The sequence below is a fragment of the Lissotriton helveticus genome, chromosome 7, assembly GCF_964261635.1.
Source record: "Lissotriton helveticus chromosome 7, aLisHel1.1, whole genome shotgun sequence".
Lineage (NCBI taxonomy): Eukaryota > Metazoa > Chordata > Amphibia > Caudata > Salamandridae > Lissotriton > Lissotriton helveticus.
Window position 1 is genome coordinate 750,924,304 of NC_136068.1, and position 14,429 is coordinate 750,938,732.

Sequence of the window (14,429 nt, forward strand, 5' to 3'; positions counted from 1 at the left end):
ATCTTGAGGTATATCTGCGTGTTGTCCGCGTACATGTGAAAGGCAATTTTGGAGTTTCAAAGAATTACTGTGAGCGGTTCGATATATAAGTTAAACAGAGATGGAGATAGTGTGGATCCTTGAGGTACTCAAATCGTGTTAGGACATGATGTTGAAAGCGATTGATTGACTAAAAATCTTTGTGTTCTATCCTGAAGGAAGGATTCAAACCATTTCAACACCGTACCAGATATTCCCATCCTGCCCTGTAGCCTGTTTAGTAATTTTACATGACTCACCGTGTCAAATGCAGCTGATAGGTCTAGGAGGATGAGTAGGCATGATCTATTTTGGACTAAGGCGTGTAACGCATCTTCAACTATCTGTAAGATCGGTGTTTCAGTGCTATGTCCTGTTCTGAAGCCCGACTGGCAGTCATCCAAAAGAGAGACATTGTCTATGTGTTGGTTGAGTTGACTTTGCACACATTTCTCTATTAGTTTGGCGAGTACCAGAATGTTGGTTACCGGGCGAAAGTTATTCGGGTTGTCTGTGTCCGCCGTCGATTTTTTGATAATGGGGACTACTTGACCTGTTTTTAGGCATCCTGGTAGAATCCCTTGTGATAGAGAGGCGTTAATAATTTTTGTCCATAAGGTAATCACGGCCTAGTTGATTTCTTTTAAGCATTTCGATGGGAGTGGATCACTATAAAGATTATTAGGTCTGATTTCTCGTAGCGTTTTGGCAATGTTGTTTTGGTCTAATAACTTGAAAGAGTCCCAATGGGCCTTGTTTTTTGATCCATTATCCTCAATTAAGGCGTTATAAATTCTCGTTGTAAGTGTTTGGCTTTCTAGGTTATCCGCTGCACTCTTGAGCTCACTTTCCAACATGTTGGATTTGTCTGTGAAAAAGGTAGAGAAAACTTCGCAATTTAGCTGTGTTTTTGTGAATTTTTGAGTCGTTTTGGCAGCCTTGTTGGACTGTTGTTTTAGTATTTCGAATAATTTACGCGGTCTGTTTTTGGCGGAATCCAATTCTGATCTGATAAATTCCTTTTTGAAGTTGAGGATCTTTTTGTTATACTCTTTCCTGGTTTCTCTTAGAGATTTCAATACTGGAGAAGAAGGGTGTTGTCTCCATTTTTTTTCCGCCATTCTCAGTTTCAGTCTTTCCTCATTAAGTTTCCCATTGAACCAAGGATTTTTAATCTTCTCTGTAACTCTTTTCAGTTTAAGAGGCATTGTGGAATTGACTATATCCGTTATAGAAGTATAGTAGTAGTCCGTTAGATCATTTACGTTCTGTATGTTCTTTGGTGGTTGTAGGTCCTTTTCACAGCTTTCTAATAAAAGTTCAATGTTCGAATCTTTTGTTTCCCTCACCCACTTTTTAATTCTGTTCGGCTGAGTGTGTTTGTTCTTTTTCCATGTGGGAATCGTGAATGTTATGACATGATGGTCTGACAAGTCGCATGGCTCTATTGCTATACCTGAGATGTTCTCGTTTTTTGAAATTATCCAGTCCAACGTAGCTCCTTTCGAGTGAGTTGGCTGTGTACATAACTGTGAAAGATTGAGCTCAGCTAGGAAATCTTTAAAGGCATTTATCTGTTTGGCATTGCTGTTGTTCCAGTGTAGATTAAGTTCCCCTAAGAATATATTGTTTACGTCGGTGTTATGATTTGCTGTGATGATCTCCATTAATTGTTCTATGAACGGCATATTGGTACCAGGTGGGTGATACAGTGCATGCAGGTTGCATGTTTATTTGTTGTCCGACCTTATATTGAGTCCTAGATATTCACACTCTTTAAGCGGTTCTGACTGCATTTGTACGATTTCTATATCCGAGCGATGTATGCAGGCTATGCCACCCCCTTTCTTTTGTCGTCTATCCAGTCTCACAATGTTGTATTGAGGGGGCACTAGTAGATCCAGGACTGGAGATGATGATTCTGATAGCCATGTTTCAGTGAGGATTGTTAAATCCATTTCTTGGCTAATGATGAGGTCGGCTATGTCTGATGCATGTTTAGTTGCGGATCTGCAGTTGATCAAAAGGCATTTCAATGATTTTTCTGTGCCGTTTGCGGTTAAAATTTGCGGTTCAGAGATAATCTGAAATTGTTGTAAATTATTGAGGTTGGGTTTCCTATCCTTCAGTCTAGGCATTCTATTGACATTGATCTGGACTGTTCTGATTTTCTCTTCTCTATTGTGCTCCAGCATCTCATAGCCCTTAGTACGGATAATGTTTCTTCTTCCGTTAAGTCCTTAGCTGTTCTGTCTGGTCTATTATGTCTATTTGATAATGGCATCGCCATCTCCTTGCTTTTTCTTTGAGAGTAATGTATTAGCTCTATGATGTGCTCTATTTTTTTGTGGGTGTTTTCTGTATTTTCATGGAGTTTTCCTATCTTATGCAGGGAGCTTCGAATGTCTTGCGACATGATGTTCATTTTTGTTCTAAGATCTTCAAATTCTCTCAGGGTTTGAGGAGCTGTGTTCGTTATGTTGCCTCTTTTGTTGCGTGATTCACCATTTGATTTCCCTTTTTTCTTTTGATCCGTTCTTTTCATCAAAATTCCTGTCTTTTTGAGATTATTAGTTTTGTTCGTGTAAGATAACTTTCTTGTAGAACGAGGTGTTCTTTGTGAAATTCTTTGCACCGGAGTAGGATGGGATATCACTGTGTTGGGGTTTTCTTTATCTGTGCTTTCCCGAGTTTCATGGAGCGGCCTAGACAATGGAGATGCATCTTTTTTCTGATCTTCTTTGTTGTTCTCCGTATATTCCGAGGCAGTTTCTGTTTCTGTTCTTTCTGCTTAATTTCTAGGTGTTGTGCTTTTTATTCGGCTTGAGTCTGTTACTTACGTAGACTGTTGTGTATTTTGCGAGTCTCTGATTATTATATGATCTGTAGACGTAGTGTTCCTGGTGACCTGTGTGCCTTCTTGTAGAGTTATGTGTTGTTCCGTTCTTGTGTTCTCCGTGTACCCTTTTAATGTATGGAATATGTTGTCAAATTTTTCTAATGCGTAATTTGAGGCTTGTATTAGCACTATGCCGTTCTTGTACATAGTTATGCTAAGGTCAGCTCTGCATCTTGGGGCAGACTTTGTCATGATTTTTGCGCCATGTGGAATATTGGTAATGGAAATTACTTTTAGTAAGTTAGTAATGACATATCACCATTTCGCCGTTTTTCTTGTAAAGAATATCAAGTCATTCACTTTAGTGCCTCTAACTGTGCTGGATGTGGGGTCTGAGATCAGCGTGTCTGGGTTTCTCCTCAATAGGTTATGTTTACATTTTTTTGCTGCATTTTTGGAGATTATGGTTGGATATCTTATGATGTGTGAGTTAATGCTTACTCGTTCTAGGCAATTGTCCGCCATGATAATTGATTGGTCGCGTTCGTTATAAATATAGTGTAGTGTCGTATTATGCTGATCATCAAGAAGGTTCCGATATCCTTTAGGATATGCCAGACTTTTCTTTTCTTTTGAAATATCTTCTGTTTAATCTGTGTAGCCAGATCGGAGATCAGTACTCTTAATTTATCAGTATTTTATTACAGTAAGAAAAAATCGTAATATTTTCAGGAGAAAAGCAGTGCATTGCAGGCGCGTGAGTTATAGTTAGCTGAACTAACTATAACGGGGGAATTTCAATGATTTTGTATGAGTGAAATCTCCAGCTAACTATAACATGTGTGAAACCTATGTTTTTTTCAGTGAATATATATATATATATATATATATATATATATATATATATATATATATATATATATATAAATATCTATATCTATCTGTATGCATATATATATATGTGTGTGTGTGTGTGTGTATATATATATATATATATATATATATATATATATATATATATATATATATTACCTACTGGCGATAGCCAGTAGGTATATATAGTTAGGATTGAAATCGCAACATTCTATTGGGAATAACTTTGGCGCCGGTTGAGGAATCTTCCTGAAATTTTCCTTAACTTTGCCTCGCGGCGCTCCGCTCCTTCCCTGAAAGTTTGGGGGGATTTGTAAAGCGGGGGACGAGATAAATGGGGGGTCCCAAAATGTGATTTCCCCATGTTAATTTCCATAGGGCGGTTGGTCTCACTTTTAGCCCGAACGGCTGAATGGTTTTCCACCAAACTTGGCAAAATTGTAGGGACTGGTAGCCCGATGTGCCTTTGCTATGTCTCAAGATATGTGCTCCAGTGGTTTTTACGAAAATTAACTTTGAAAAAAATATATATTGGGCTACATTGGGCTATATATATGTTAGAGCCCAAATGTAGCCCAATGTAGCCCAATGTAGCCCAAAGATGGCCACCAGAGACAAAAAAAACAAATGTAGCCCAAATATCAGCCAGATGTAGACCAACTATAGCCCAATGACAGAATGTCCCAGAGTGTTCTAAAGAACAACTAGAGCGCTAACAGTCTTACTTATGACAAAACACACCTGAAGTCATCTTGATTGGAATAAAGTGTTAACACTTAAAACATTTAATTTGCAAAGGAACAAAATGAGGGGGTTCATTTTGCCATAGAAATTATGATTAGTGCTGAAGAAAGAAAAAATAGGGCCCATTTTGAGTGACTTCTCAAATCCTCTTATATTTCATTAAAAAAATTCTGATATGCAGTCTCCCAAGATGGCCACCAGAGACAAAAGAGCCCAAATGTAGCCCAAATATCAGCCAGATGTAGCCCAACTATAGCCCAATGACAGAATGTCCCAGAGTGTTCTAAAGAACAACTAGAACGCTAACAGTCTTACTTATGACAAAAGTATGGCACACCTGAAGTCATCTTGATTGGAATAAAGTGGTATCACTTAATACATTTAATTTGAAAAGGAACAAAATGAGGGGTTTCATTTTGCCATACAAATTTTATATATATATATATATATTCACTGAAAAAAACATAGGTTACACACCAGTTATAGTTAGGAATTAGCATTTAAAAAACCTTTGAAATACACTGAAAAAACCATAGGTTTCACACCAGTTATAGTTAGCTGGAAATTTTACTCGCATAAAACCATTGAAATTCCCACGTTATAGTTAGTTGGACTCACTATAACTTGCACGTCTGCAATGCACTGCTGATGACGTCACATATTACATCACTCATGCATATATTTAAATATTTAAACATTACTCGCTAATATATGTATTCACTAAGATACACTTAATAAGCCAGTTAACCAATCAAATTTTTTTTTTAAAACACTGAAAAAAACATAGGTTTCAGGCCTTATACAGTTAGGAATTAGCATTTAAAAAACCTTTGAAATTCACTGAAAAAACCATAGGTTTCAGGCCTTATATAGTTAGGAATTAGCATTTAAAAAACCTTTGAAATTCACTGAAAAAAACCATAGGTTTCAGGCATTATATAGTTAGGAATCAGCATTTAAAAAACCTTTGAAATTCACTGAAAAAACCATAGGTTTCAGGCCTTATATAGTTAGGAATTAGCATTTAAAAAAACCTTTGAAATTCACTGAAAAAACCATAGGTTTCAGGAGTTATATAGTTAGGAATTAGTTTTTAAAAAACCTTTGAAATTCACTCAAAAAACTATAAGTTTTAGTGGTGTTATAGTTAGCTGGACATTTTACTCATACAAAACCAATGAAATTGCTCCTATATAGTTAGTTGTACTAACTATATTTCGCGCACCCGCAATCCACTGCTGATGATGTCACATATTAGATCATACATGACATGGTCAGTGACATCACTGAGGACATCTCAAATGACATCACTGATGACATCATCCACGTGACAATCACATACACCTTTTCATACACTATTACAATTTTTCATCACTCTTTGTAAAATACAGAGTATCATATTTAAATCCATTATCACAGCAATACAAGTATCTAAAAATCCACTCAGTGATTCATAGATGTATACACACATTTAATCACTTACCTATGGATTCACTCATACATGCTGTCAATGAACAATAGAACACTATCAAAAATACTTATACATCTATATCGACATTAAACAACAGCACGCATCCTATTCACATATGAAGTCATCCTACTCACTTATGCAAACAATGGATCATACTTACATATTTACTTAGCAAAACACTTATACAAACACCACTTCTTCTATTCATTTAGATAGTAAGTCATACTTAGTGAATTATAAAATCATTATTACAAGTATACAGTTATCCATACAGTCACTCACACAATCATTGTGTCTTATGTATACATATTTATATACAACAACTGACACATACACTGCCTTTTATTTTTCTAGTTTGTTGGACCTGTACCTTTGAGAACTATATTTGCTCATCACCACACCCATAAAGAGATTCCCTCACCCAAACTGTTAGAACATGTAGTTTTAACTTCATATATCTACTCAATCAACTATTCACACATCTTTGGACAGTCACACACCCCCCACCGAACCACACACACTTTCACACTCCCATACAAATACTCAGTTAACTAATCAATAACTAATATAGACTTTCACATAGCTAGTAACCAACTGTAGAATCAGTTTACACAACAACTGACAAAGTGATACAGATATTCACACAGTTTAGTCACTATCCACTATATTTAGTGGGACATTATAAATTGGTCAAGTAAACAGTCAATTACACTGCTACTAAATCCTCCATCCAAATATTTATTTATATATATCCACTCATTCTTCAATGTAAATTGCTATATATATAATGCATATTTAAATAACGAAGCAAACCACATTCACTGGATGATGTCATCAGTGATGTCATCAGTGATGTCATCAGTGATGTCACTGACCATGTCATGAATGATCTAATATGTGACATCATCCGCAGTGGATTGCGGGTGCGCAAAATATAGTTAGTACAATAACTATATAGGAGCAATTTCATTGGTTTTGTATGTATTTCTAAGAAATCATCACAAGGAAAGCTCACGCTACCATTGCAAAATGACGAAGAGCAGACCCATAAGTTGCTGGTGCAAAAAAGTGCTGTTTAATTAATTAGTGCCAGCGCGTCCGCCATGACGCGTTTCGCCTCGAAAAGAGGCTTGATCACATGACATACTGCAAACCAAGAGGGCAGGCTTTTAAAGTCACAGTGCAAAGTAGCAAGTAGTAAACAGGAACAAAATACTGTGCAAAATCACGCATGGAATAAATAAATAAATATTATACGCAATAAGAAAGTAAAGGGCAATTAGCAGCAGCAATGTGGGACACAGTATAAAACACAATTATTACATACAGATTAAAACCAGGTCTAACAAATTCATGAAAGCCCAAGTGGCCCACATTCAATTAAGAATTCACCTTTCCTGGCTACATTCCTTAATGTATAGGGCTACCGAGATAATCAGTATAGCCCTACAATCTTCAGGCCCAAGTTCACAAAGCTACTGCGTAATATAAACATGTATATTACTATGCCCCAAATTTACACGTAATAATAATGCACACTGTTGTAGCTATAATTTGCAACTGTCATCAAAAATAAACCAATTATATACAGCCCAAGTGGGCCTTAATGATGGTTATTAGCTGCCCAAAAGGTTAAAGTGCCCAGTGTAATGTGCAAAGTGCAAGAAAATAGTGCAAAATGTGCAAATAATCCATAAAACAAACAGATCATAAAAACAAATATTACATGAATACAAGAATCCTAGCTCAGCCACAGTTTACTGGACCCCACCACCCGGACAGGCACATTCTTTCTAGATAAATCCTATATGCAGGTGTGAAGGTCCTCCCTGTCATTTAACACATTTGGGTTCTTGGTATTGAGCTCCAATATATATCTTGTCTCCAGGAGACGGAGTTTGGCCTCTTGTTCTCCTCCTCTTCTGGATGCAACTACTGTGTCAATGACATAATATTGGAGCTGCACAGGATTACTAGAATGTTTCATTTCGAAGTCCCTGGCAACCGGGTAGGCCTGATCATGCCTGACAATCGCATGTGTTGGAGTATCCGCTTATGTGCCGGCAGTCGGGTGCTGCCAACATACCCGAGCCCACACGGACACTCCAACACATACACGTCATAGTCTGTCCTGCATGTTAACCTTTTGTTGATTGTAAAAGGTTCCTGTCTAAAGGGGCTGCTGTAGTGCGTCCTATTGCTCCCATAGCGGCAGGCCTTGCATTGGGGACATGTTTTGAAGCCTTTACTGAGAGACAACCAAGTAGTAGATACTTTAGGTTCCAGGGTGTTTCTAACCAAAGCTTTAGCCATAGAGGGAGATCTACGAAAAGTTAAAGAAGGCTTGCTGGGCACTTTGTGACCAATCACTGGGTCGCTTTGGACCAGGTTCTAATTCTTGTAAAGGATCTTTATTAATTCCCCATGTTGGTGATTATACGTTAATATAATACACGAGGGTACCTTAGGAACCAGTTCTTCAGCTGGATCTACTCTTGCCTTAGGGATCATCGCATCCCGTCTAGTGACGGACAAAGTGCGTGTAATCGCCTTCGTAAGACTTTCGTTGGAATAACCCCTGGCTAGAAAGCGTTTCCTACTCTCCTCCTGGGCAACTGCACATTCTAAATCCGTACTGCAGATTCTTCTGATCCGGAGCATCTATATATCCAAAGCCAATGGGGTCAAAGGTGGCAGAGCGCTCAGCAGCGGGTGCAGGCTACGGGCCGGACCCTAGGCCAAAAAGTCAATTTTCTCACAAAACTTAGCCGCACACAGCAGCCCTTCTTAATCCAAAGATTTATATACCAAACAGAGCCAGTCTGACAACCGACGCGTTTTGGCCTTGCGGCCTTTTTCACGGCCGCAAGGCTTGATAATATGCCCTTGTGAATAACCATAGGAGCCCAGGTTAACACCAGAACCTGGGCTGCTATGGGAAGTTACAAGGGCCTATTATCAAGCACATTATCGCCACTTTATCTGTAGTGTGATAATGTGTCGCCTTTTGTTGATAATATGCTCCTTCATTTCTATGATAGTATGTAAAGCTTTCCTTTTTTTTGGTGTAGCAGTTGTACTCTCTTCTTATGCTCAGCGTCGTTTCGAAGCCCACGTTTTCTTTTTCTTCAAGTTCTACAAGCAAACCTTTCTTTATATCAGTTAGTAAATCTGTTGCTTTCTTTTCCCGGTTTGTGTGTGTCATCCGCTGCTGTACTTTTGTACAGTATTAATAGTGATATTTTTTATATATTTATTTGAAAGGCAGTGCTGAGGCGCCAAACGTTGATTACGTTCTCCGTCCACCGCTATTTTAGTAGTTTCTCACCGTTGTTTTTATTATATCTGTTAGTTAGAACTCAGTAGTTTTCAATCCTAGTCTTGAATATCTTACTATAGTATTTCAAAATTATTTTTATTGTGGGCTGTCATACCCCTCCCCCACAAAATAAAAGAAGTATGTAGTTTTTTTTTATTAACTTTTATTAAACAATAAATATAAACGAAACTCAATTATAACTATATTAGAACTGGAAAAATAACTTAAACAATGTTATAAACAAATTGTGAAATGGATTCCAAAAGGTATCCGATTGGTAATCTGCAAAAGAAAAAAGAAAATTAGAGTTTAGAATTATGTAGAAGTGAGTAAATGAGTTGAAGCATTATGGGGCATATTATCAAGAACGGTTATAAAATTATCGCCGTTTCAGCGGCAGGAAACTGCAGCTAAAGCGGCGATAATGGGCTTGATAATATGGTGTTGTGAATTCCCACAGCAGTCCAGGTGGTTCTGGTGTTAACCCGGGCTACTTTGGGAATTCACAATGGCATATTATCAAGCCCATTATCTCCGTTTTTGCGGCAGGAAAGTGTCGCTAAAGAGGCGATAATGGGTTTGATAATATGCTCTATGGAATTCCAATCGAAGCTCATGTTAGATGTCCTTCACATCTAACATGAGCTTCGATTGGAATTCAATATGAAGGATTTGTAGATCTAGGCCTCTGTGCTTACCGTTGTATAAACCTTGCGGACAAACACATAAGGAAGTAGACTTCACAACTTCAAAGGGGCTGTTCTTCTACACGTCAAAGCAGACAGCAGTGTCTAAGTTTAAGAGAGAAAGAGAAATGATGTCACAGAGAGTGAGAGAGAGAAAGAGAGAGAAAACAACATTAAAACTGTGTCGTTGAGTCTGGAGTTGAGATTTTTTCTTGAAAAGTTAGATGTATATTTACTAGCTCCTTGCATCACTTTATCCATGTTAAAAGTGACTCAAAAGTGGTGTAATAAGGTTGTGGATCTGTTTGTCAGACTGTTGTAAAGTATCTGTTGTCACTGCTCGGAGGTAATTATAGATTTTACAGTGAAGCTGCTGTACACTATGCACTCTGAGACGACAAAATTATAGCCACTTTATCGGCAGGAAAGTGTCGCTAAAGTGGCAATAATAGGTTTGATAATATGCTCTATGGAATTCCAATCGAAGCTCATGATAGATGTCCTTCACATCTAACATGAGCTTCGATTGGAATTCAATAGAGCATATTATCATACCTATTATGGCCACTTTAGCGGCAGGTTGCTGCCCATAAAGTGGCGATAATTTTGTTGCCAAGGTTTGATAATATGGTCCTGTCTACTATCATAAATAAAAGTTACACAACAGTTTTACGAGTGCAGTGTACCTGGTACATTTTACTTGTTATAGTGCCGCATTCAAGTGGTGTCTATATGGAAGTGCCTACTGCGTTACTAAGGCCCGTTATGCCGAATTATTTCTAATGCATTCCTATGAAGGATTTGTAGATCTAGGCCTCTGTGCTTACCGTTGTATAAACCTTGCGGCCAAACACATAAGGAAGTGGACTTCACAATTTCACTGGGGCTGTTCTTCTACATGTCGAAGCAGACAGCAGTGTCTAAGTTTAAGAGAGAAAGAGAAATTAGGTCACAGAGAGTGAGAGAAAGAAAGAGAGAGAAAGAAACCAACATTAAAACTGTGTCGTAGAGTCTGGAGTTGAGATTTTTTCTTGAAAAGTTAGATGTATATTTACTAGCTCCTCGCATCACTTTATCCATGTTAAAAGTGACTCAAAAGTGGCGTAATAAGGTTGTGGATCTGTTTGTCAGACTGTTGTAACGTATCTGTTGTCACTGCTCGGAGGTAATTATTTATTTTACAGAGAAGCTGTTGTACACTACACACTCTGGGCCATAATATCAAGCCTGGGCGACAAAATTATCGGCACTTTATCGGCAGGAAAGTGGCACTAAAGTGGCGATATTGGGTTTGATAATATGCTCTATGGAATTCCAATCGAAGCTCATGTTAGATGTCCTTCACATCTAACATGAGCTTCGATTGGAATTCAATAGAGCATATTATCAAACCTATTATGGCCACTTTAGCGGCAGTTTGCTGCCGATAAAGTGGCGATAATTTTGTTGCCAAGGTTTGATAATATGGTCCTTTCTACTATCATAAATAAAAGTTTCACAACAGTTTTACGAGTGCAGTGTACGTGGTATATTTCAGTTGTTATAGTGCCGCGTTCAAGTGGTGTTTATATGGAAGTGCCTACTGCGTTACTGATGCCCGTTATGGCGACTGATTTCTAATGCATTGCTATCAAGGCTTTGTAGATCTAGGCTGCTGTGCTTACCTTGTATAAAGAGAGCGGCCACCGGAGTTCACCATTCGACTTGAACTCTGCCTCTATACGTCAAAGTATATTCAATAAGTTGCAGAGAATTCCATTGCTGATAGGCCGTGGTTGCTACTGAAGGATGTTTGCTGAAGGAAACAAAAGGACATTTTGATTAGTCATCGTAAAATGAGTTGCGTAACTACTATCAAAAGTGAATTTTAATGTGGGTTCTTAATAGTTCGTAGTTAAGACTGATGCAGCTCCAGCAAACAAAGGAAGATGAATTAGTTAATAGAGGCCTGGGACGGCCTCATGACGCAGAAAAAAAATACTATCATGGACGCACAATTAATAATAATAGACGCCTAAGCACGTAGCGTAGTACAGAAATACGACACAGATATTTATGCACGCACAATTTTTAAGATTAGATGTGTATAGGACCTCGTTACTTATAAAGAAATATTTCAATTATGTAAGTACAATTTAAAACCATTGAGGGGTAGGAAAGTCATATGAAGGATAACAAAATAGCATTATGCATATACAATTTACAGCGGAGGCTGATGTTGTGACGTTTTCTCTTACCTTTGCTTCTGTCGTCTTTTGTCGTGTCTTGAAAGGCTGCGGTTTCGCTGAGTCTGGGGTGTTTTCGACAGTCTGTCTGTCATCGCAGCACAGGCAGGCAAAAGAGAGCGTGCTCACGTCAGTGCCCGCATTATATGGGAACCGCGGGGGCTGATCACACCAAGGCCAGGGCCGTCATTGGTAGCGTTTTCGCAGTCTATAAGAATGATGACCCTGGGGGACATGCCATTGGGTAATGTATTGATTTGCAGGCTAAATGATAGCAAGCATGCTAGTTAGTGGCATGTGGGTAGTGTGGGCGGGCGTGCATCGCGCATGTGCAAGTATGAGTGTGTGCACTAACAATTAACAACAGAGAGAAATGGGGGCGGTGTTATCATGTGCACAGAGGCAGGCCCAGAATCAGATCTGCAATGAGTCAGCACTTCTAATCATTCTCCTTAGCGTGCCCTGAGCACTGATTTGTCACTGAGAGGGAGATTGCACCATAGTTTGTACTGCTTATCATACTCAGCGTGTGCCCGCGCGTATGGTACAAATATGCTTTGACGTTACGCGTCGCATTAAAGCTTCGGTGTGACGTCATGTACGGCGTTCTGTACGCGAAAGGGGGCAATGTTTCTACTTGGTTTAAAACATGTATGTATTTAATGTACATACTAAGGGCAGACATTTGGGATAACTGAATTTTTTTTTAATACTTGTAACAATCATATATTACTTTTAAAAAGAATTACACAAATCGCGGTAGAACATCATGCGTACTCGTATTGAAAGAGCTGCGCAAGCGCATCATAAGCGTACAGAAAGCCATGTGACATTAAAAGCAGAGATTTGATTGGTTCATAACTTTTCCTATTGCGACTGTTGAAAGTTCCGTCCCATTATAATTATTCGACTTTGACTTTCAAAGAAGAAGCATTTGTTCTGAGAATCTTCTCAAATAGAAGGAAGATCACCATAATAAGAGCAATGGAGCCATCTTCCAGCAGTTCTTCAGAGGGAGATTTCATTCCTGAAGAACGTCCAAAGAAGAGGAAAAAAGCTCTAATTTGGAAGTTTTTCACTTTTCCAGAAGGTCAAAAAAAGGTTAATGCTCCAAAAGTAACCTGTAGAATTTGCCAAACAACTCTTTCAAGGGGTGATCCATGTAAAAAATACTCCTTTGGCACAGCAAATATGGTGCGACACGTGAAGAACTTGCACCCCAAGAACTTTGGTCTAGCTGCAAGACGGAGGTTGCATGAGAATCCACCTGCTACTGCACCAAGCACATCAACTGCGGCATCAGCATTTTCAGCAAGCAGTCCACACCCACAAATTGATTCTGACTTTGCTAAAGTTAAAATTTTATGCATTTATTGCGCTAAACTTTTGTGTTATGGGGAACAGTCTATAGACGCAGGATGCAGGATCATTGCTCTCCTCGACATTAGTTGATCTTTTTTTCATTCGTTTGTTCCGCTTGGAATTTGTTAAGAAAACACAAAAAATATACAAAAGAAAAAAAACAGTTCTTTTCAGAACTACCTTCACTGGTCAAAGAAAGAACTATATTTCTATGGTAGTGTGTAAAAGTTTGTTAGAATGAATGTGTAGTTCATAAATGAATGAATGAATATGTTACTAGTGTATGGAGAATGTGAAAGTGCAGAACTATAAGGAACTGCTACAGCATAAATCTATAAGGTGTTTATCTATAGTATACTGTAGTATGTCCGAAGCACTTGAATGTATCATATGTACATAAATATGTTACAAATGTATGCTTCAATTTGCGCTGCTGGTGAAAGTGCCTGGGTGAATTTGTATGTGTTAGGGGCGGATTTACAATCCCCTTGTGCCTCTTTTACACAGCCATTGCATCACTTTTGTGACACAGCGGTGGTGCAAAAGATGTGCCATGGTGTGTGTTATTAACAATGTGATGCATCTGGAGGGTGTATTACATTGTAAAGCGCTGCGCCAGAAGAGGCTTTCTTGTTCAAAAGGGGGTGCAGCAAGGCCTCGTAAAAGAAACTGAGTGAAATGTATAACATTTTATTCAGTGAGTTTTGAGTTTTGAGCTTATGCTGCGTCAAAACCTTGCAAGTGCTTGAAGCAGGTGTAAGGATTGATATGCGGAGCATAGGCGGATTACCGTGCAGGCGCTCATTGGATCCAGGCTGGACTATGCCAATGCCCTTTTCCTCGGCCTCCCAGACTATCTGGTCCAGCGTTTACAGGTGGCGCAAAACTCTGC